Source organism: Thamnophis elegans, chromosome 4 (assembly GCF_009769535.1).
Source record: "Thamnophis elegans isolate rThaEle1 chromosome 4, rThaEle1.pri, whole genome shotgun sequence".
In the NCBI taxonomy this organism is placed as follows: domain Eukaryota; kingdom Metazoa; phylum Chordata; class Lepidosauria; order Squamata; family Colubridae; genus Thamnophis; species Thamnophis elegans.
This window is the reverse complement of record NC_045544.1, coordinates 80,171,221-80,194,264: the sequence shown is the minus strand read 5'-3', so window position 1 is coordinate 80,194,264 and position 23,044 is coordinate 80,171,221. Positions and strand designations below refer to the sequence as shown.

General features: G+C 40.9%; 1 protein-coding gene across 3 annotated transcripts in view; it reads right to left on the bottom strand.

The window, feature by feature from the left end:
* DAAM2 (dishevelled associated activator of morphogenesis 2) overlaps positions 1–20,071 on the bottom strand; it is a 167,783-nt gene extending 147,712 nt beyond the window's left edge. For 2 of the 3 annotated variants that reach the window (XM_032216763.1, XM_032216765.1), the window contains exon 1: positions 19,729–20,071. The gene's annotated coding sequence lies outside the window, so the exon portion shown is untranslated. Of the gene's footprint in view, positions 1–19,331; positions 19,420–19,728 lie in introns of those variants that run through there. The other variant, XM_032216764.1, reaches the window with a different exon arrangement.
* Positions 20,072–23,044: the final 2,973 nt, after the last annotated feature.

Below are 23,044 nucleotides of genomic sequence, written 5' to 3'. Positions count from 1 at the left end.
AAATGAAACCCTTCTTGTCATTTTATGCTGCTACTTTGTTGGGGCTTCCGCAGATGTATATCTGCTCATCTGGGTTGCCTTTTACTCATTTGGAAAACTGAACATCTTCGTTTTTCTCCTTCTCCTTTTCTCCGCACAGCATCGAAACTCATTTGCTGTTTTGATGCATAAGAAACTACGTGCAAAACCAAAATGAACTAAGAACAATTCTAAAAACCAGAACAAGTGAAGTTTATCATTTAACTACATCTTTAAAGCATGCATACCATTCAGCTACCCCATATGGCCCATCGTAAAATATGCAGTTCCTGGCAATACTTGTTTCATATCCCCGGTTCAAATTCACATCATGCTTTAAAAGCAAATGACCAGGTCTAACAAAGCAACTTTGTAAAACACACACACAGACACACACAAATCCAGCTCAGCCAGGACATCACTGCTTAGGCACGTTCTATAATAGACTGGAATGGCTGATTTAGTGTAAGAAGAAGAAAGATGTGAACACATAAACAGAATATGCACAATGGTTCATGATGTTAAGTCACTCCATATTTAGAGAAATATAGCAAGCGAGATGAATTTTCTGTATTTGTAATCCTTCACAAAAGAATGCCTCTGCATATGAAGCCAGACGCACAAAAGCCCAACCTTTCTGTGGCCACATTTCAGGATGCATACCTAATAATAATCACTAAAAAGTCATAAAAGAAAATTTCTAGTGCAGTGTTTTTTTCAAAAACACAGAGTAGATTTAGTGTTAACCCTACACTTCACAAGAACTATATCTGGGTAACTCTTCTCCAGTGTTGTCCCTCGTTTAAACCAGTCAGTTTGCCTTGTCTGAATCAGGAACTGTAGTTATTTAATCTATAATACTGTATATTAAAAGGCCCTAAAAAACCCTTGATTTGATTTGTGGGTTTTAACAAACTATGCTTTGAGGCAATAATACCCTTGTGAAACAAAATGAACTGCAATTTATTTGAAACTGCAGTGAAAGTTATTTCCAGTGTCTCCCTTGCAGCCATTCCATACAAGAAATGGAGAAGGATAGAAGTGAAGTATAATTTCTTTTCATTTATGGATATAGGTAGTAGCACCCTAGCCAGTCTTGGCTGATTTGCAAAATGCTAAGCTGAATCAGGTCAAGTTAGCACATGGACAGGAGACCACTAGGAAATTTCCAGACTGCAGACTAGACTTGAAAGGGGGGGAGGGACAGTCTGGAAAAGCAAATGGCAAATCATTTTAATACTGTTGCCAAGGAAACTAAGTAAATAAGATCATGTAATTCACCAGAAATTGAGTTCAGTTTGAGGGAAAGTGTGGGTTTGCATAAAATCCTAACAGATTTAACCTATGCAGAAATAAAATATTCTGAATTCTACCATCTCAGAGCACTGTAAAGACCAGCTACCATCTTCTAACATAAGTGCATACTGGCAGCTATGGCTAAAGGTTACCATATCTCAGCCTAATAGTTAGCCCCATCCTTAATAGAAGAAGGAACAGACTTTCATCCAGAGAAGAAAAAAGGTGAATCGCATCTCTCCCTCTCAATTACTGGCTTGGTTGGCTAGGGATGTGAGGAATTCCAACACAGCTTCTGGGAAGATACTTAGGGAAAGCTTCTCACACACAGGATCATCAAAAATACTCTGCAGTCAACAGCAAGACCCAGAAATGGTCACTAGCCATACCCGAAGGATAGAGCTTGATGTTCTTGAGACCCAAGGAAATTCTGCAGTTTATTGAAGAATCTGGCTCCAGGGATTGGAAGGTGTTTCCCCCTGCAGGTCTGTTATTTCATAGAAATACTGGCCATCAGCACAGACATGTGGTTGTAGACCCTACCAGAACACTACTTTTGATTCACAGCAGAAAGCCATCAAAACATACTTATCCCAGGGAAATATATAAGTGCCTACTGGTGGGGAGAACGTTCTGCAAAAGAAATTTTGGAGATCCCTGATCTTGTGAACTCCAATGGATCTAAACCACAGTGAGGTCATTTGTTAACTGTGGAAAAAGGCAGCCTTTGGTGGGCTTTCATCCAATTAGCCTCTGCTGTACTAATAACCTGGAAGAACACTTCAAATTCATAATGCAAGCCAGTCACTTTGTGATAAAAACAGGAGAGGTTTATGTACACTTCATTGCATCTGACAGTATTAACTGCAGTTTCAAAGCAACCCTGTGGGTCTTGGAAAGCTCCCCTTGCATTCATAAGCTATTAGCTGCAGAGGCTGGAATCCTAACGAGCCCTTTTCCTGTATAACTCTTATTCTTTCACTGGCAGACAATTACATTTTTGTAAGTATCCAATAAAATTAAAGCAACAGAGGTCATCTATTAAAATGAAGAATTAGAAACCATAGCCACAAACTTTCTGCTGGTTGAAAAGCACTTGCAATGAAGAATCGTAAAATAAATCTGACTGTATGTACGTTGTGCCCTGGCCATGAGCTTACTTTTTAAAGGAAATGATGCCCCAGAGATGTCTTCTTGCTCTTAAAGTCAGGCCAAAACATACTCACTACCCTGAGCTAAACCAGGATACTTTGCAAGAACACGACAAAAGTAAAAATGCTGATCTCTTTTTTTTTTTTATTTCCCCAGCAGGAAATGAACGTAACATTATTAGCCTGTGGAGTTTACAACTATAAGACACAGAAATCATGGCCAACTTCATTAAAGAGGACTGGATCTATTCATGTCTAGGATGAGAGCAGAATGTAAGTAGCAGAGGAACAAACTATGTAGCAGAGGAACTATAGTATGAAAGAGCTCGGCCCACCATTTCTTGCTAGTGAGTATCTAGTGATAAACAAAATACTGGACTAAGTTAGACCTTGGTCAGATGCAGTAAGACTGTTATGGTGTATGTAATTTAACAGCAGAGACAAAGACAGGAGATAGTAGCCTAGGCTGTAGATGCTGGGTATAGAGACTGTTGAAGGGTAGAGTAGTATGTTTTAAGTGGTTTACTAACCTGCGTTTGCACAACTAACTTGATACTCTGAGACACTGGTCTACTAGTCTGCTGGAAAGCAGTATCCTGTCCCAGGGATTAAACAGTTTGGACTACAAGTATTGTCAGGAATGATGGTATATTTTGTAGTTTGCCTTTGCCAGCAATGGAAAATCACAATTAAGTCAGAGATCTAAATGCTAGAAAGAAGTATGGCTTTGTTTGGATTCAGAAAATAAGTAGTATAACACCCAGATGAACCTCCTAAAAGAAAGCTTATACTTGGGGGGGGGGAAGCAACAGACTTGGAACAATTTTCAGAGAAATGGCTTTGAAGATATTCTAAGCAAGACTCCAATATATGTTCTAACTTCCCAAGAAGAAGAGAATTGTAAAGATACTGACATCTTAAGATGTTCTGGAAAGTTCATGCACAAGAGGAGTAATATGGGACAGAGGTGGCTCTCAGGAATAGAATGGGTATGGAACTAGGTATAAATTTCCAGGTAAATACATATAGAATACAGTATAATGTTTTATGAGATCTAATGGTTAAGGCAAGAGAGAGAGTGAGAGTGAGTGAGTGTTAGACATACATACACACCCTACACACCCTACAAACAAACACACATAATACCCAATTTTATCTAGACAATTACTTAAGTAAGCAACTTTTCCAATTATCCTGAGCCTAAAGGACTGCCAAGGTTGCAGGTAATGTTGCAGCACAGAGGATGAGGGTGGAGGAAATAATGAGGCATAAGGCTATTTTTTAAGTTTGGCTTTTCCCTTTTGTTCTTTAACAAATGACAACTCTGGATGAGTCTGGGAGAGGTAATTGCCTACTTCAATTTATGAAGATGACAAGAATCTCATACTCTACATTAGCTATAATATTGTTCTGTTGTAACAGTGACGCTCATAAACTATTGCAATTAATAGCCAGTCCTGTAGGAATTGAAGGAAATTAATAGAGTAAAAAGAAAATCCCACTCGGGGGCTTATGCTATTTTGAAAATGGTCTATCAGAAATTACATTCAAAAGAAGAGGGAAATGACATCATGGCCCACACTTATAGAAAAGGCATTCGGTCAGTGGTTGAAGGGGCCCCTCCATCATCTTGTCTTTGGGAGAAGAGATTAACACCACAAGATCACGGTCCTATGATTAAATGCATACCTGATTGTAACTGGTGCTGATTATCTTGGAACACAGAGTTTCCCCCCCCCCAAAAAATGTATGCTTTTACATGGTAGTATTTATAGATACATGGTAGATTTTGTAGTAATGAGGAGTAAAATTAGAAAGACAATATGGTTACCCTTTAGATTAGAACAATACTGGAGGTCTGTTCCTATTATTTCACCTCTAATGCAACCTTCAACCTTTCTTATCCTGGGATTAAAGAAGTTGAAGTTCAATGCATTCACAGAGAGAGAATGCTGAGAAGACTTACTTAGAGTTAATACTTGGTGCTAAGTTTCATGACTTCTTGGAAAATGTTATTTATTTATCTGTATTTATTACATATCAACTCCAATGGACTATAATGAGAAATGAACATTTTTGATAAAACACTCCTTTAATCCTTCTTCTCTCTTATAGCAATACACTGCATTCAATGTCCTCCTACTCATCAAACCTATATCATCTCAGCAAGAGCTTACTTAAGACTGAATTTTATTATATTATTGTACACCTCCACCTCTACCAAAATAAGAAGGTGCCCTGTTAGATCATGGCCTTCCATATTCTGAATGAGACCCACAGTAATACTGGTATACAAAGGTTAGAAACTTGAAAAAGTTGGGAAGAATAACAGAGTTGGAAAGGACATTGGAGGTCTTCTAAGTCTTCCTGCTCAAACAGGAACCTTATATCATAAATAGTTCTTCTTAAAAACTTCCAGTGTTGGAGCATTCACAACTTCTGGAGGCAAGTTGTTCCACTGATTAATTGTTCTAACTGTCAAGAAATTTATCCTTAGTTCTAAGTTGCTTCTCTCCTTGATTAGTTTCCATCCCTTGCTTCTTGTCCTGCCTTCAGGTCCTTTGGAGAAGAGATTGACCCTCTATTCTTTGTGGCAGCCCTTTAGAAAGCACAGGAAGGATACAGTGCTATGATAACAGGTATTTTGCTAATAACAACAACAACCACAATCACAACAACAACAATACAGTTAACATCTTCCTTTTTCTTTACAAGCAAGTCCCAGTTCCCTGCTGTGTCAACAAAATGAGTAGTTATTTTCAGCCCTTAAAAACAGACATACAGTACAGAGGAAATCCATAGAATCATTACCCTCTTTCCTTCACTACATTTTAAAAACTTCAACATGCTAATGAAAATCAGTTCTGCGTGATTTCCTTCATTATATCTAGATAGAATGTCTTATTCTCCTAGCTGAAAGCAACAGTGTGGTTTAGAACAGACGGGTTTATACTCTGCTCAGAAACAGGAGGGAGATAGAGGGAGAAAACAGAGTGATCACAACAATGGTTGGATTCATGCTAGACCTAGGATTTTGGGCACAGATTACTCCTGAAGTAGAAGATATCAGCCAAGAGTTTCTTTTCCCTGTTTCTCCTTCTCTTTGCAAAATAGAAAAGTAGCATTAACAAGGATGAGTATCTGGTTGATGTCCACCTGCTATTCTCTGAATCCAATCCACATACATGGTAAAATCTTACTGTGTTTCCTACATGCTATAAGAAGTAAAACTCCCGATAGTCCAAAACCCCAGCAAGAAGTTAGAAAAAGAGAAATAGAAACATAGCTTGTCAATCTTTCTATCATATTGTAGTTCTCCCACAGTAGTCCCTGACTATGGTCAATTCATAACAACAGACAACCAGCCAACTGCTTTGAAGGGCCATCTGAAGTCTGTAGTTCATGTAAAATGCCACTGTACTTCATAATATACAATTCCAGTTTTTGGAGAATATTTGCAAATTCTCAGGCTCCATGCTTCCTCTCCCCACCCTATCCTGCTCTTTGAGCTCTGCTATGTCTCACATCTCAGAGAACTAAATTTCAAGAACCAAATTTCCTCCTTTCCAAGCTTTTGTTCTGTATTATATTGCCCAGTAGAGCATATATGATGGGTTAAAGGTTTCCACTTTGCCTAGGATTCTGCCGAGGATACTGTGTTTTATTTCTGTTTAAAGCCAGATCCAAATGAATCAATCAGCTAAATGTTTAATGTAAAAACTCTCTTTCAAACAATACACAAAATCACCCCAAGCAGTTTTATCCTGAAAGGATCATACTAGCAACATTGGTCTTAAAGAGGGGAGGGGAATATCCTTTGTAAGTTTTTGAGTTATGTTTATCCAAGTTGTTTCAGAACGTGAAGAAATGAAAGCCCTAAACTAGAGCATACAAAAAAAGACTAAAACTATACAGGCACAATAAATCTCAAAGAAAGGAAAATGACTGTAACTTCAGCTGACTTAAATTTGCATGGATTTCCTTGCAGCAGGAAAATGTCACATTTCTTCACAAGATAAATATTAAAATATTGCCTCTGGATCACAATAGTTGAATGCAGCAACCTACCAGTAACTAGACACAGTTATCTATGGCTAATCCTCAACCTGGTCAGTTTCCTTAGAAAATTATAGTTAACCCAGGTCAATTTGGCTACCTATAACTTATTCATTTCCTTTTGCTGGTTTTATTTATTAGATTCCCATTCAGGACCTCAAAGCAGGCTACATAATGTTCATTCCTCCCATTTCTCCCCACAACCCCAACCCTGACCTGTGAAGTAGGTCAGGTTGAGACAGGGAAGGAATAAGACTGGCCCAAACTTAGTTACTGAACTTCCATAGCTGAGCATGAACCCAAAACTAGGTCTCCAGAGTCCTAGTTCATCCCTATACTGCACTGGTTCTCTATATCCACCACCACAGCAGGTTAAAATCTGACTCCTAGTTGTGTACGCAGAATATCAAAGATTAAAATTTCAAACAAATCAATTCACACATAGAATTTTGCAAACTAAGCTGAAGTTTAATCAGGGAAAGATCTTTTGGGCAGATTTCTCCTCCTTTCAACATAGATCATCAAGGCTCAAATCAACTGGAATGGGATAGTAAGGAGTTAAATATTCCCAATGCCAAGGAAAAGAAAATGTGGATTTTTCATCCTTACAAAAACCATATTCATGTATATCTAAAAGTAACTGAAACAAGATTGCTGAGTAACTTCGAATTTCTAGAAATCAATTGAGTTTTGTTCAGAGCTCTATAACCATCTCTACACTCCAAAAATTAAAGCTGCAAAGGATTCCTTACTGATTTCTTGGTGGTACAGGATGATTGCCAAAAGAGGTCAAATAAAGATCCAGGAGTTTCACTCCAACTGCTATAGAAACAGTACTAGCTCTGTCCTGCCTACACAGTTCTCAGAATTCTTTAATCAGCCATTCTTACAAGCCTGTCCCCATCATTCATATTTTTGTTAAAAAAAGATTTCATTGGGAAAAATATTGTCATTGTTTTTTAAACATATGCTGTATGCCTGCATGTGCAACACAGCACATTGACAATGTCACACAACAGGAGCACAATGAGCTGTGAATATGAGGGGTGGGATAACAAATCCATATCAATCAAACCTAGAACTCTGGCACATGAAAACCAAACTACTTAGTTTTAAAAAGGAGATAGTAGATAGAGAAATACAGGTATTCCTCAATTTATGACCATGATTGAGCCCAAATTTTATGTTGTTAAGTGAGACATTTATTAAGTGAGTTTTGCCCTATTTCACAATCTTTCTTGCCACAGTTGTTAAGTGAATCATTGCAGTTGTTAAGTAAATCTGTCTTCCCCGTTGACTTTGCTTGTGAGATCACAAATTACTTTGGGACAAAGTAATAGTCATAAATATGAACCAGTTGCCACAAGCATCTGAATTTTGATCACATGATCATGGGGATGCTGCAAAGGTCATAACTGAAAAAGGTCATAAATCACATTTTTCAGTGCCACTGTAACTTTGAATGGTCACTAAATGAACTGTTGTAAGTCAAGGACTACCTGTATTATCTGATGAATCTCAGGTGAGGGTAGGCACAAAAACATAATGTTGCATATGGCAGGTGAGAAAAATACACTGAATATCTCCCATATTATTTCAATTCCTTGCCAATTCATAGAGCTGAGCTGAATCCAGCAGTGAGACAGATGTTCTCTGTTGAGAGACTACTATGCACAGTTAAGAAAGATGGTGGAGAAATCAGAAATCTACAAATATGAAAGGAACAGGTCAGATCACAGAGTTAGGCTTTGGGACAGAATAGCAAAGTGTGGCATAAATATAAATCCACAAGACTTGCAATAGATAGTTCTTGTTTAGTGACTACAATCAGGACCAGCTAATAGCCATTAAGCAGTTATCAAGTGAAACCACAACTGTATTTATTATTTTACTTCAGGTTTCCTTGACTTTACAGACCTGCGAAGGTTGCAAATGTGAGAAGTGGTTATAAAGTTACTTTTCATCCTCGCTGTAACTGCAATATAGCAATAGCATTTACATTTATATACTGCTTTACAGCCTTTACTAAACAGTTTACAGAGTCAGCCTATTGTTCCAACAATCTGGGTCCTCATTTTACAGACCTCAGAAGGATGAAAGGCCGAGTCAACCTTGAGCCGGTGAGACTCGAACTGCCAGCAGCCGGCAGTCAGCAGAAGTAGCCTGCAGCACTGCATTCTAACCACTGTGCCACCACTGCTTTTGGTGTCTGGTCACTAAATAAGGCAGCTGCTAAAAGTGGGCCACCTGTAATATAGTTTTTAGTTTTAACAGCAACTGCAGAAGAGGGGCAAGGCATTCTGTGCCTCACCAACACCAACCAAATGACTTTAAAGCTCAGCAGGTTGTGTGAACCTAGCCTGAGGCTTCGTCATGAACTTTTACCAAGTAAAGCAATAGCAATAGCAATAGCAGTAGACTTATATACCGCTTCATAGGCCTTCCAGGCCTCTCTAAGCGGTTTACAGAGGGTCAGCATATTGCCCCCAACAATCTGGGTCCTCATTTTACCTACCTCGGAAGGATGGAAGGCTGAGTCAACCCTGAGCCGGTGAGATTTGAACCGCTGAACTGCTGATCTAGCAGTAGCCTGCAGTGCTGCATTTAACCACTGCGCCACCAAAGCATAGTTCTGGCCTTCCCAAACTTCCAGTAGCCTCTTCCCGAGCCTCTGCACACACCCTGCACTTACCTGCATCCAAAACAGGCTGCATGGGGGCTCCTGGGAGGGGAGGGGTGGCAGGGTCAGCCAGGAGTGGGATTTGGGGGTTCTCCGAACTGCACAGAATCTTAGCTAGAGTTTCTCCTGAACCCCCGCAAACCCCAGCAGCCCACCCCTGCATATATAAACAGAATAAAAAGATAAAAGCCTCCCATTTGGATTCAGAAGGATTTATGAAGTTCTGACAATTTCTCCAAATGTTTTAAAGAACCAGAGAACAACTCACTGTTTGCAGAGGCTAGAAGTGTAATACTAGGGAATCAAGAATCAAGCACTCACATCATATATCTGTACTCATACCTAGTCCATTTAGCTGTATTTAAGCCAGACAAATATTTCTAGCTACAACAATATTTAGCCAACTTTATATAATAGTTAGCATAGTTGAGAACACATGTTCCATCTCATAACTTCATTTAAAGTATTGCCTCTTCTATTGGATTTTTATACCACTGTATTTTGTTTATTTTGTCCAGCAACACAGCTTATTAAAACTCTCTTGCTTTTTAAAAAAGGAAGATACATGAAGAGTTTTCACTGAATACACTAGAATACATAGTAGGCCATAAAAGATGAATAAAATATCAAATACGTTGGTAAAAACATGTCTTTAAAAGAGCACTGTTATTATGCACAAAATATCAAAAATAAATTGCATTTACTAATTAATTAGGGAACAAGCACATTCAATGTTAATGGAAGGGAGCGGGCATTAGGGAAGTGATTCTCAACCTGTGGTTTGCGACCCCTTTGGGGGTTGAACGACCCTTTCACAGGGGCCACCTGAGACCATCAGAAAAGACATATTTTCGATGGTCTTAGTAACTGAGACACCTGCGTGCCAGTGTTTGGAGCCAGGGGCGCGGCGGCAGGGGACGCTGTGAAAGGGTGGGGCTACCTGACAGGAGCGGCGCGAGGACAACCGACGCCCAGCCAATTGCTACATGAGAGACACCGGTGGGCGGATCAGATCGCTGCGCTTGATGACGGGAGGGAAGGGGGTAGAATGGAGCGCCTGAGCGCTGGCGAGGCAGCGCCCTGACAGGTGGCAGAGCTGAGTTTGGTCTCCCAGCAGTGAGGGGAGGGGAGGGGACGCCGGGAAGAAGGAGCCGAGAACCGAGGTGGGAAGAATGGCGACGATGTCCCTTCCCGCCTCACATTTTTTAGTTTTAAGCTTCCATGCTTAGAATAGAATGGAATGGAATGGGAAAATGGAATGGGAATAGGAATGAAATAGGAATAGGATAGGAATAGGGATAGGGATAGGGATAGGGATAGGGATAGGGATAGGGATAGGGATAGGGATAGGGATAGGGATAGGGATAGGGATAGGGATAGGGATAGGAATAGGATAGATAGGATAGGATAGAATGAAATAGAAATGTTTATTGGTAAAGTGTGGCAAGACACACAAGAAATGTGTCTCCTGTGCACCAAATCACAGTGTACATATAAACAGCAAGTAATTGGTCTTAGGTCATAATAATAGTTACAATCATTAGTTACAAACAACAATTGATAAATCATAAAGAACCAGTAGGACAAGATGAAAAATAGGAGGGGATATCCAACCTAGTACTGTATTTCTCTTTGAACCATTTTTTTTTACTGTCTTTCTTCTCCGTTTTATTTTTATTTTGTTACCAACTGAAATGTTTCATGGACTTTTTGTAACAAGGTTAGAGGTTATATTATATTACATTATATATATTATTTTCATTAGCAAACCATTTCACAATATATAATTATATATTATTTTTGTGATTAATCACTATGCTTTAATTATGTTCAATTTGTAATAATGAAAATACATCCTGCATATCAGATATTTACATTATGATTCATAACAGTAGCAAAATTACAGTTTTGAAGTAGCAACGAAAATAATTTTATGGTTGGGAGTCACCACAACATGAGGAACTGTATTAAAGGGTCGCGGCATTGGGAAGGTTGAGAACCACTGCATTAGGGGACCAGAATGACAGCAGGGAATGTTAGTTTCTTCAGCCTTTCAATTAAAGCTTCTGGGATCTTTAGATCCTTGGTAATTATAGATCTGAAACTGTAAGGCATGAGTTATTTCAAACAAATTAAAAATAAGAGGGCAGCTTTACAATTAAGAAGAGAATCCCTGCTTCCAGTTTTCATCGGCATTTTCTTTATACTGAGAATTGTATTCTCAGATTACAATAAGCATTTGGCACAGCCAATCAAGTCCCAGCTCACATTACTGGTATTACAGTATCAAGTTACTATAAAAATGTTCTGCTTCTCTAGCAGCCGATAAAATTGATCCTTTTAAATGTTTCCATCAAAAGCTCCCTCACAGGCTTAGAGTTTCTAGTTCACGCTGTCTGGGCTCTTTCTAAGCTTTAGTCAGAAATACCTTTAATAAAACTGGAATAGAAACCATTTATTTTCCCCTTTTCCGCTCAGCTGTACTTGCAACACTCGGGGCCCTGGAGTTTCTTTAAGGAAGGGCAGTAGGGCAAGAGCTGAAATATACTGTAGCATAAACTGCTTCTACCAGGGTTTCCAAAGTTTATTTTTTTAATTAACTGAAAATGATAACACAAGAGCAGTACCATTTGGTGAGCATTCCAGTTTCATCAATTGCTGGAAAACATTCGCTCCAAAAAGCTGAAGTTTCAGTACTTTCCGCAGATTTCAAAATAAACACAGCCATATGATCAGGCTGTCAAATAGCCAGATCTAGGTAAAGTTACCAGCCACAAAGCTATGCACATTGGCACACCCACTAAATTTTGCTACATGGCGTCCACACTGTGCATTTGAAAAGCCACAAAATGCCAGGTTCAAACCATGCGTGTTACACTAGTGAGATATTCATCAAACTAAGAGCAATTTCTTCCAGTTTGTCCTTAGTCCACCTTCTTCTACATGGATACTGCATCAAGCACATAAACTCCACATGCAAGATCATTTAAAATTGGACAAACTTTCAACCACCTACACATTTCAGAACTGCCAAATACCATAAATGGGGGACTCCAGAGAGAAAGGTCAGAAAAATGGGACAATCCTGGCACAAAAGCCCACTTTTTTTAGGCCTCCTTTAAAGTAACAATTAACAATTGTGCTACAGCCAATTAAATAACAGCACAAAAGAAACAATTGCACTAGAAATCATAAGTTTGAGCTTTAGAAAAATCATAATTCCTCCTTCCATTTCCATTAAACAGCCAAGGCAGTACAGCTGGTTTTGTTTTGTTTTGTTGTTTGTGCTTTCTATTCAGTTTTGACTCCTAAAGAATATCTAGAGAAGTCCTGAAGACTATCTAGACAAGTCCTGAAGACTATCTAGGTAAGTCCTGAAGACGGACAAGCCCTGCAGTTTTCTTTGCAAGATTTCAGAAGTGCTTTCCATTACCTCATTCCTAGGGATGAAAGAAAGTGACTGGCCCAAGGTCACCCAGTTGGCTTTGTGTCTCAGGTGGGTCTAGAGCTCACAATTTCCCAGTTTCTAGTCTGGTGCCTTAATTACCAAACTGGTTCTTGTTAGAGCTGTTAGAGCTTCTTAATTGAATTTTATAAAATAGCCCAGCCCAATATAAACTTTATTAAGATTTTAGATCAGCCTTTATATACAAATATCTAAAACATGTTTAAATTTCCCCACAATGCATTAAATAATAATAAAGGAAAAGCTATGCTGTGGGTTAAACTTAAAAAAATTATGGGAGAAGTACAACTGGGTGCTGCCTCCTTCTATCAGCCAGATAGGATTTGGCTACCCTGTGAGTAAAGGCATTCTTATGGTCTGCCAGCACAAAAGAGCTAAATGAATCACAATCTCTTCCGACATATAAAGGGTCTACATATCACAAAGGTTTCTGTAAAATTTACAACACAAGGGGACAATATCAGACATCTTCTATGGCCTGGGGAGTCACCTGGGCAGATATGTTCATGGAAAGGAATCTTTTGATGTTTACCATCCCTAATTCCTGAGAGCAGAGCATCAAACCTAGTTACCATAGTTAATGTTAATGATTAGCAGTAATCCAAGATTTGTATTGCCTATCATCCCATGTCAACAATCCTCTCCTTCAATATCTGCTTTGCTTCATTATGTCCCATTTTTCTGTATGGTTTCACCTTATAAGATAAGCCATAGGCAGCCAGATTTTCTCTAGCACATTTCTTCCAGATTGAAAGTTGTTTACAGGGATATCAGCCCACTGGGGCTCCTAAATGGTTCATCAGAACTAAAAGAGGAGTTAGGAAAATTGGCTTCTGTTACATCCTTCTTTTGGCACAAACAGCCCCTGGAATTCAGTTTGTTAGGAAACCACACACAAACACACACACACTCTTGGGGAACTACTCAAAATGTAAAATTTCCCTCATGCTCAGGGTTCAACTGATGATCACATCCAGAACACAGAAAAAACTCCCTTTCCCTTATTTAACCAGCCTAGTAATCCTTACTACTGACTCAATTCAGACATGATGATGCTAAGGCATGGTTTGTTCAATTAAGGCTTATAGAAATCACAATTGCTTGGGTTTGCATACTAGAGTCATACAAAACCAGAATTTACACAACATAATAAATCAAAATCAATCACATACTGTGGATAACGATGATCTATTAAAATATTCCTTGAAGTATGCAAACATTGCTGCAAAAACAGCTTCCTCTCCTCTAATCCATTTTATGATGATCTGAACTCTACTATAATAACCTTCCATTCTGCATATTCATAAAGCCTTTGTCTTCTCATTACACCAATTTCCTCAGAAACCATCAACCACACATTCTTTCTCTAAAACAGCAGCAAAAAGGCTTTCTTGTTCTGGTGCTGTACAGATCCCTAATATTATGCACATTTCTAAAACCAATTGCTCGGAAGATAGAATACCAGCATGAACAAGTAGGTCAAACTGGAATTTAAAATGTTTTTCTTACTTAGGCCTATGCAGCATCAAAGCCTTCCTTTTTAGAAATGAACTCATTATATTATGGTCTGGACAGATCATAATTAGAGTTTCATGGAGTTTCAGATAACGGTTCCCTACCACCAGCCTATCCACATAATTATAAGGAGAAATTTAGAAGCCCTTGTTTCTATTACTGATTCCATTGTTTGCAGCTGGATTTAATACTAAACTGCATTTTAAAAAAAGTGGAAGTTTTTTTAAGTTCCACTTAACAATAAAATTGGACAAGAGAGAATGGTGTGTGTGTGTGTGTGTGTGTGTACATCTGAAGCTCACTGCAACTCTTCCTTCTTGCACTATACCCGTGATGGCGAACCTAGAGCATGTGTGCCACAGGTGCAAGGGTGGGTTCCTGCCAGTTCTAACCTCTTCTATAGAAGAAGTTCCATAAATCTACAGTGTCGTTTAGAACCAGTTCCAGCTCCCTCCCCCTGCCCGTCGGAAGAGCGAGAGGAAGAATTCTGGGAGTTGAAGTCCACAAGTCTTAAAGCTATCAAGGTTGAAAACCCCTGGGGTTTTTTTCCTAAAGGATTAGGGCTTTAAGACCTGCGTGCTTCAAATGCCAGAGTTTCTGAGCCAGCATTTTGGTTGCTAAGCAAGAGCGTTGTTAAGTGAGTTTTATCACATTTTACAACTTGGCCACACCCACCCAGTCACTCCCACTTGATCACATGGCTGGCAAGCCACTTCCACTTGGTCACATGGCCAGCAAGACACTCCCACCCGGTCACATGGCTGGCAAGCCACTCCCGCAAAGCAGGCCACACCTACAGAAGGGGTTCTAAAAATTTTGAAACCCACCACTGCATAGGTGGCACATGGAGCCATCTCTGTAGGCACAGGAGCCGTTGTCCTAGGTCAGGTCTACCGCAAATGTGCGCATATGCCAGCCAGCTGGTTTTCTGCTGGCTATGCCCACGCCACCCCTCCCCTCCCAGGAGTCTCCATATGGCCCGTTTTGGATGCCAGGCTTATTCGGAGGCTCTGGGAGGGAGAAAAATGGATCTCCTGGAACTCCAGAAACAGGCCTCTGGAGGACCGGGGAGGCTGTTTTCGCCATCCCGGAAGCTCCAGGAAAGCCTCCAGAGCCTGGAGAGGGTGAAAAACAGGCCTACTGGAAGTCTGGAAGCAGGCTGTTTCTGGTCTTCAGAGGCTTAAGGGAGGCCTGCTAGGTCCAAAATGAGGCCTGGCGAGGTCGCACACGCATGCGCGGGGGACAGAGCAGAGTGGGGCAGGTTGTGCATGCATGTGTGGGAGCGGGGCGCACGGGGGCATTGCATTATGGTGTGGGCATGATAGTGTATGTGTGTTTTTGGTACCTGAGGGAAAAAATGTTAGCCATCACTGCACTATACCCTATAATTTAGTGATACTTGCATGGCAGTCCAATAGATGAATTCACACTACATTTTATGCTGATGGGTGTGTCAAAAGGAATACAACCTATTGATGAATTAACAGCAACCAGACAAAGGCAATAATTTCTGCATGACTTGGTATGCTAAGAGCAGTAGATCTTAGAAAACTTTACTCTGGAAGTAGCCTTAAAAATCTCAAGATCCCTTTGCATTGACTGGTTCAGAATTCTTCAAGTGATTAATGTCCAACACGATGCATTCATTTGGAGAGTCTGGAATATTTTGAGGAGGAAGATGCTCAGTGGATTGCAGCAATAGAATCCCCCTGACCCCCATCCTTCACCACTTATTACCAAGACTATTTATCAACTATGATAAGAAAAAGCAATAGGCCATGTATCTTTATACTTTTGTCAGTATAGCATAACTACGGCATATATAACTGGCCCATGTTGTATAAGAAACTGGCCCATGTTGTATAAGAAATTCTAATAAAATTGCTCTTATTAAGATTATTATTAAGCTCTTATTAAGACAAAAATTCTTAACTTTCAAATGTGCTGTGTCACTTTACAGACACATCTTTAAATGGCATGTTCTGTATGTTCCAGAGAGTCAATTTCTTTTAATTGCAATACTTTGCATAATCCATCTTCCTCAATCTGTGCTATCCAGATGTTCAAGAATCCTAATTTCCAGAATGTTAGAGAAAACTTTGCGTAATTTGTCAACCCTTCCAGGAAAGAGAAGAATGATATCAGACTTAAAACAAAAAGTATTTATCTTCTTTGTCAACATTCTCTATTGCCAGTCTTCCAGCGGTCAACCCAAATATTTGGCTGCACAAAGATCTTACTTTTCATCAAGGTGGTCTTAGCTTAAACAAAGTACCACTTCACATTTTATTTCCTTTATTCCCCCCGACCTGAATTGGCCATATTCCAGAATATTTCTTTAAGAATCTCTCAACTCTGTTCCATCACTGAAATTGGAATTAGGGGATGGGTTGGAGGAAAGGAAAAAAAATCCCAGTGTGTGCACCTACAAAAGGCCCAAATTCAGGGCTGCAGGAGCTGCAATCTAGAGGCACAAAGGGACATATTTCATTGCCCCACTTCCCAATGCAATCCTCAAACATACCCCTGAAAGTACCTCCAGCGGGTCCCTCCAAGCTTCATGAACAGAATCTAAGTGCACACTAAGGAACTCAGAGGAAGAGGAGGGGGGAGCCAGTTCTCCTATGAAAGAAGATTCTATCAGCAGAAACAGAATGCTGGATTTCACCCAGCCCTAAGAAGTGTTAAGTAGGTCTGAAAATATACACATCACCTGCCAGCTGTGTGTAAAGATAACCTTCTGGTAGGATGTGCTGCGTCACTAAGCAACACCCATAACAGCAAACTTTAAAAATCTTCAATGAATTGTAAATGCCAAAGACCTGAATGAGCAAATCTTATGATGTGTTTTCAGTAGCTTTTCCAAGATTTATTATTTGCACTGAGAAAAGTAAGTCAGTGAGTGATCTCTCAACCTCAGAATGTTACGGTTACAGAGCTTTAGAAACATTACTCTGCATATTCAATTAATTCCAGTCCTGGATTTGCCCTAGAAATCTCAGATTATGAATTTCTACAGACACAATCAAGCTCTGATATTAAATCATTTGCGGTGTGAACTGCACTTTTCTACTAGCACTAAACATAACTGTACTTGCAGGAAAGCATGCATAAATCTTTAACCTGAAATGAAGAGAAAACAAGGATAGTAAAAGATTGTTACCAATTTCAGCATCAGAAAAAAAAGCAAGAAGCCTCAACTTTTATATTCTGTTCTTGGCCATATCTCACACCCAGCTTTGGCGAAGAAAACCACAGCTCAGCAGGAAAGGATCTTCTTTGTATTTACGAATCCACGAATGCAACTGCCCTATTAGGAAGTCTTATTAACCCCACTCAAAAACTGTACCATAGAGATTCAAGACTTAATACTAAACAAAGAGAGCAGATGAAGCTCAATGGGTCATTTTTTCAGAGCCACAAATTCGCTCTTGATATGCCATGCTATTTCTTTTCATGGTAAGAAACCAGTTCTTCATCCTTTAAAAAAAAATCCTTTAGAAGAGCTAACAAATCATAGTCAGGCCAATTAAAAGTCCTGGGAATGAAGAGGACCAAATTCATTATCCAAATATCACTCTCAAGTTACCAAACTTGCACCATCTACATATAGGAAGCTCTGTTGTTACCAAGTCAGCCTCTTGGTCAGTATGGAGACTGAGTGGCATCAATACTCTTTTGGTCTCAGGCAGGGCTTTTTCCAGAAGTCCTGAAGACCAGCCACTCATCTTTCTTCAAGCAAAGCAAGATGTTTTGACCCATTCCCAGTAGGGAAGGATAATAGATTTAATGATCAGATAATTCAATTTGGTTTTTTTAAGGTACAAAAAAATGCAGAAAAGAAATAGTAATTCAACAGGTACAATAAGAGACATAACAGGTTGGAGCTACATTAAGTAGCCACAGAATGGAAAATCAACTACAGACAGTAGAGGCAGATCAGAGGGAAGGAAGGAAAATCAGTATCCCAACAAGACAACATGAAGGTTGGCATTTCTGAAGATGATCACTCAACTCTGCAATATGATTATGAACATTTATATGATGATACTAATAAAGGAGAATATTTGTAGCTCAGGATTGAAATGAGGAGTCCTTCATTTGCTCTCTGAACTTGCTTGTTTTCTTGCAGAAGTTTCATTACCCTTAACTAGATATCATCATCATCATCATCATCATCATCATCATCATCATCATCATCAGGCATTGATGAAGAAAACAAGCAAGCTCAGAGACCACCAAGGACCCCTCATTTGTATGATGAAGAATTTGACAAGATACTGCCATTCACTGAAGTCTTCAAGCAACTGGATAATAATATCCCCAAGCACCCCAACAAAAATGGGAGAAGAAATATCATTGCTGGCCTTGTGCATCCTGTTACTTCATCTTCAATCCAAGGAACAGTTCTGTGTAACTGTTGCTCACTCTTCAATTTCAATTTCAATTGCTTTCACTAAAAGATTAACTCTGCATTCTCCTCTGGGGACAGTCCTTTTACTGAACAAACCTGCCATCCCAGCCTAGTGTGGAGCATTCCCTAAACTTGATATGTTTCGCAACTAAGCACAACTTTTTAAAGTTTGAGGAGAATTCCAAATTAATATATTTTAACAACATGCAAAGACAGATTCTCATCTTTGGGATGATAATTAGATATGATCTTCCAATAATATTGTGAAACAATTCTTGTACAGAAAAAAAAATAAGAGTTCCTTCAAATTCGACAGAGCAATAGCGTTTCTTCACAGGTTTTATCAGCTTAGCCCGGTCACCCTTCTCTATTACCAATTCAACGCAACTGAATTATTCAACTCGTCAAAGTCCTACCCGGTTGCCCGTTTTTTTTTAACACCCAATCATCCCCCAGCGTCGCAGCCACGCCCCCTGCCGTACCGTGTAGGAACTGCAAGAGTTGCAGCTGAGTTCGGATCAGCCGATTCCAATAACTGGCGACGAAGGGGATTTAGAAACCTCAACTTCGGGTATTAACGCGCCCCTTTTACTTAAGGTTTCCATTCTCTTCCTCCCGCCACCCCCCGCCGCCCAATTACACCCCGAAGCGCAACGCAACATTTAAAAGGCAGGCAAACAATCATTCGAGGGAAAAGTTATTTTTAGCCTGGAATCCTGCGAACGCTTACGGTACCTGAGAATAAACCTCCCCAAGAGCTGCACGATTGTCTTTTGAGTCCTTGTGCCCGAAATTACGTTCCCCAATCTAAGCAATCGCCGGGCTTCGCCCTTGAATTGTCTGCCTGCAGTGAATCGCACCCAACCGTTCGCCCTTCCCAAGCGAGAGCTGGTCGCTTGTTTTCCGCACCGGCCCTTCGCTCTCGGCTCGCTCGGGTATTTTTTTCGCTTCTCACCCCCGCTGCAAAGAGTTAACGCGGCAAGGGGGATTTTTTCCAAGGAGTCCGCCACCTCAAGCGCCTCCTATGCGGGTCAGCTGTCCCGCATAGGAGACGCCGAAATGAGCTTGCGAAGAATTTTGAACATTTTTTTTAAAAAAGGCTCAGCAAAGACATTCGTTCACCTTAACTTACCAAGCTCTCCCATGCAGGATGCCGGGATGGGGGGGGGGGGGGCGGTCGGCTGGTGGAAGGTTTTATTTCTCTCTCTTCTGGCTGCCTGGCTTCTCTCCGCCGTCCACCTAAGTACTACCGACCTGCCATCTCCTGTCAGCGGTTCCACGCCCTCCACAAACCTCCCCCGCCAGATTTCGCACCGGCGGGCAAACTCTTTTAAGTCGTGTGGTTTGGGGGGGGGGGGGCGAAGAGGCGGCGTGGACGCGCCCTTCGAAGACCGAAGCCGGGACTGTTTTCCGCTGCCAGCCAGCGGCCGGTTTACAAAGCACCGCAAGCGGAGCTAGGCGGCGGGGCTCGCCTTCGCCGCTACCGTGCTACTCTCTCTCTCTCTCTCTCTCTCTCTCTCTCTCTGTCTCTCTCCCGCTCTCTCTTAAAGGGACCGGCCCCAGTTCCAGCCGGAGGAAAGGCAAGCGCTTTCGTCGCTGCGGTGAAGCTGCCGAATTTGGGCGATTTTTTTTAAAAAAATTTATTTAAGGAGCCTCGACGCTCTTGAATGAAAACGGCGCTGGGTGGACGCCAAGTTGCGCTCTCGCAACCCACCCACCCCGTCACACGAGGAGCCCAGCCTTTACTTTTGCTGCTGGTTTGGGTTGCTCCCCGCTTAATGCCCATCTCCCCCCAACCAGTCAAATGCTGCATCCTGCAGCGGTGACATTTATGGTCTTTCTTGGCGATTCAAATCCTTGCCTCTGTTTGTTCCCAAGCTACCTGTCAAGAGAGATGCCGGCTGCGGAACATCTGCAGCTTTGGCAGATCTTGATGGTATCTGTGAAAGGTGTGGGAATCGGGAAGGAAACCCCAAACTATACTTTTTAACGTTCGTGGCGCTAAGACGATTAAGTCACTCGTGGGCTGGGGATCAGATGGAGGTAATGGCATGAGGACCAGAGCATTGATTGGTGCTGTGGTTAAAAGGCAAGTAGGGAAAGGGCCAGTGGTGGGATTCAGTTCTGTGGGTGTGGCTTTGTGGGTGTGAGGTGATTTTGTGGGTGTGTGCTTTGTGGGTGTGGCAGGGGAGGATACTGCAAAATCCCCATTCCCTCCCCACCCCACTAATCTGCTTTTCAGATCAATTCTCTTCTTCAGGACAACAAAAGAAGCTGGGAGGCTAGGAGGCAGTGGGGGTGGGGCCAGCCTATTTGTGGGTTCTCTGAACTACTCAAAATTTCTGCTAATGGTTCTCCAGAACCTGTCAGAACTGGCTGAATACCACCTCTGGAAAGGGCCCCTTTGCTTGTGGGCCCATGAGATTTAGGATCATTCCTCTTAACGGCTCTGAAAATCCCATCTGATAGATCAGAGTTCCCCAATCTTTCCGGGTTGGAGGCCTGGAAGGGGGGCGGGGTGGGGGAGGGAGAGGGGATGGTTTTGTGGGAGTGGCAGGAAAGCACCCATTACTCACAGGAGTGGAGCTGCAAATCCCCATGACGCTTGTGCGAGTGAAGCCTGGTTGCAAATAGGCTGGGGCCCACAGGTTGGGGTCACCTGTACTAGATGCTAAGTTTGCACAAGATAAGTAAAGGGAGACTGCCATAGAGCCATTAGTAAACAGCCCAACCAAAGAATCCCTAAACCGCCTCCACCCACACAGACAGGCAAGACACCAGAATATAAACTGACAGCAAAAAGCCCTCCTTGCTAGCACTGGTGATATTACCTAGTTAGGGTAATAAAATGTCTGCAAGAAAACAAGCAAGCTCAGAGAGCACCAAGGACCCCTTACTTCAACCCTGAGCTACAAATACTCTCCTTTACAAATACAGGGAGACTGTATATATGTGGAGCAGCTTTTCCTAGCTACCAATGCACTGTGTGGACAACTACCTGATTCCGTGGACCGTCGTGTTCAGTTCTTTCAAAGTATCCAGAGATCTTATTGCTACAAGCTTGATGTGATGACCCAAATGTGGAAAGTCACAGCGTTTTGATTTAAATAGGCCCTTTGAAATCAGGTCTGAGACTTTTATTTTTTAGTACCAACATGAAATGTTGCTGTCAAACCTGGTTCATGCATCATCAGTGTTTGGTTCAACCATGATATATATATATATTAAATTGCAGTTGTAATTCTTTATATTAAGCCACAAATCATAGTTTATGAACTATACTTCTGTATTCAGTCAACATGCTGAGACAAAACTGAGTAAACTACATTAATAACTCATACAATATGTGAATCCAGAATAAATATTAGATTATGTAAGTAATGCTGGCTATGTTTACACACTAGGCTAAAAGCTTGGTTCATAAAGCTTGGTTCATGAATGTCAGCTGCCATTTTATTCCCCACCACATGTAATTCTACAGCCAACTAATTGTGGCTTACCATTTTGTTCAGACCTAAAGCAGTCACCAGTTTGGGTATCTGGAAGCCAGAATATTTACCCAATGTTTCCAGAAATCCCAAAGTAAGTCATAGTCATTCTAATGCTCTTAACTTGTAAAAAAAATCTCCCTAAAATAATGATGTATTTAAAATCAGTGCAGATTTTTAATACCATTCTTCTCTAAGAAGATACAGCAGATTATACAATTTAAAAGGGAGAGAAACAATAATAAGAAACAACAAAAAGACAGCATCCCATTCTCCTTCTAGCAAATAAAAATAAATCACCCCCAAACCCGTGGAAGTCAGTGGGAGGTTTCATACCAATCCTCTCTTTAGTTTATAACATGCTCTTTGGAATAATATAGCTGGAAGTGAGAGGTCTCAGAGGCAAACACATGAATATTTTCCGCCTAGAGGTTGTGTAGGTTAGCACAAGTAATTTCTTCTCACTTTATGCAACCCCAACAGTTCTCTTTATATAATCTTAGAATAGAATAGAGCTGGAAGGAACCTTGGGGGGGGAGGGTCTTCTAGTCCAGGCCCCTGCTCAAGCAGGTAATCTGGTGGAATCAAAGGAAGTAAGTTTCTGTCTCTCCAGTATGTTAGATTCTGCCAGTGTTTTGGAGGAAGGAGAGAGTAGGTTTTCCAGCTCAATAGCCAAAACTGGTTCTCTAACTACAGACCAAGGCAAAGCAATCTGCAGACTGAGACCCATTCTTAAGACCAGTGGTTGAAAACCTCTGGCCTAGATGAATGACTAGCTAACCATGGGAAAGGTACATCTTGGTAAAAGAAATGGCAAAGCTGCCAACTCTAATACACATGTATTTTTCTGTGCTAGTGGTCCCCTGCACCACCACATTTATCCAGCATCATATATATTTTTTACAATATGATGATTTACAGTGATGCAGCAGGAACCCAAGGAAAACTCCAACTATGAAA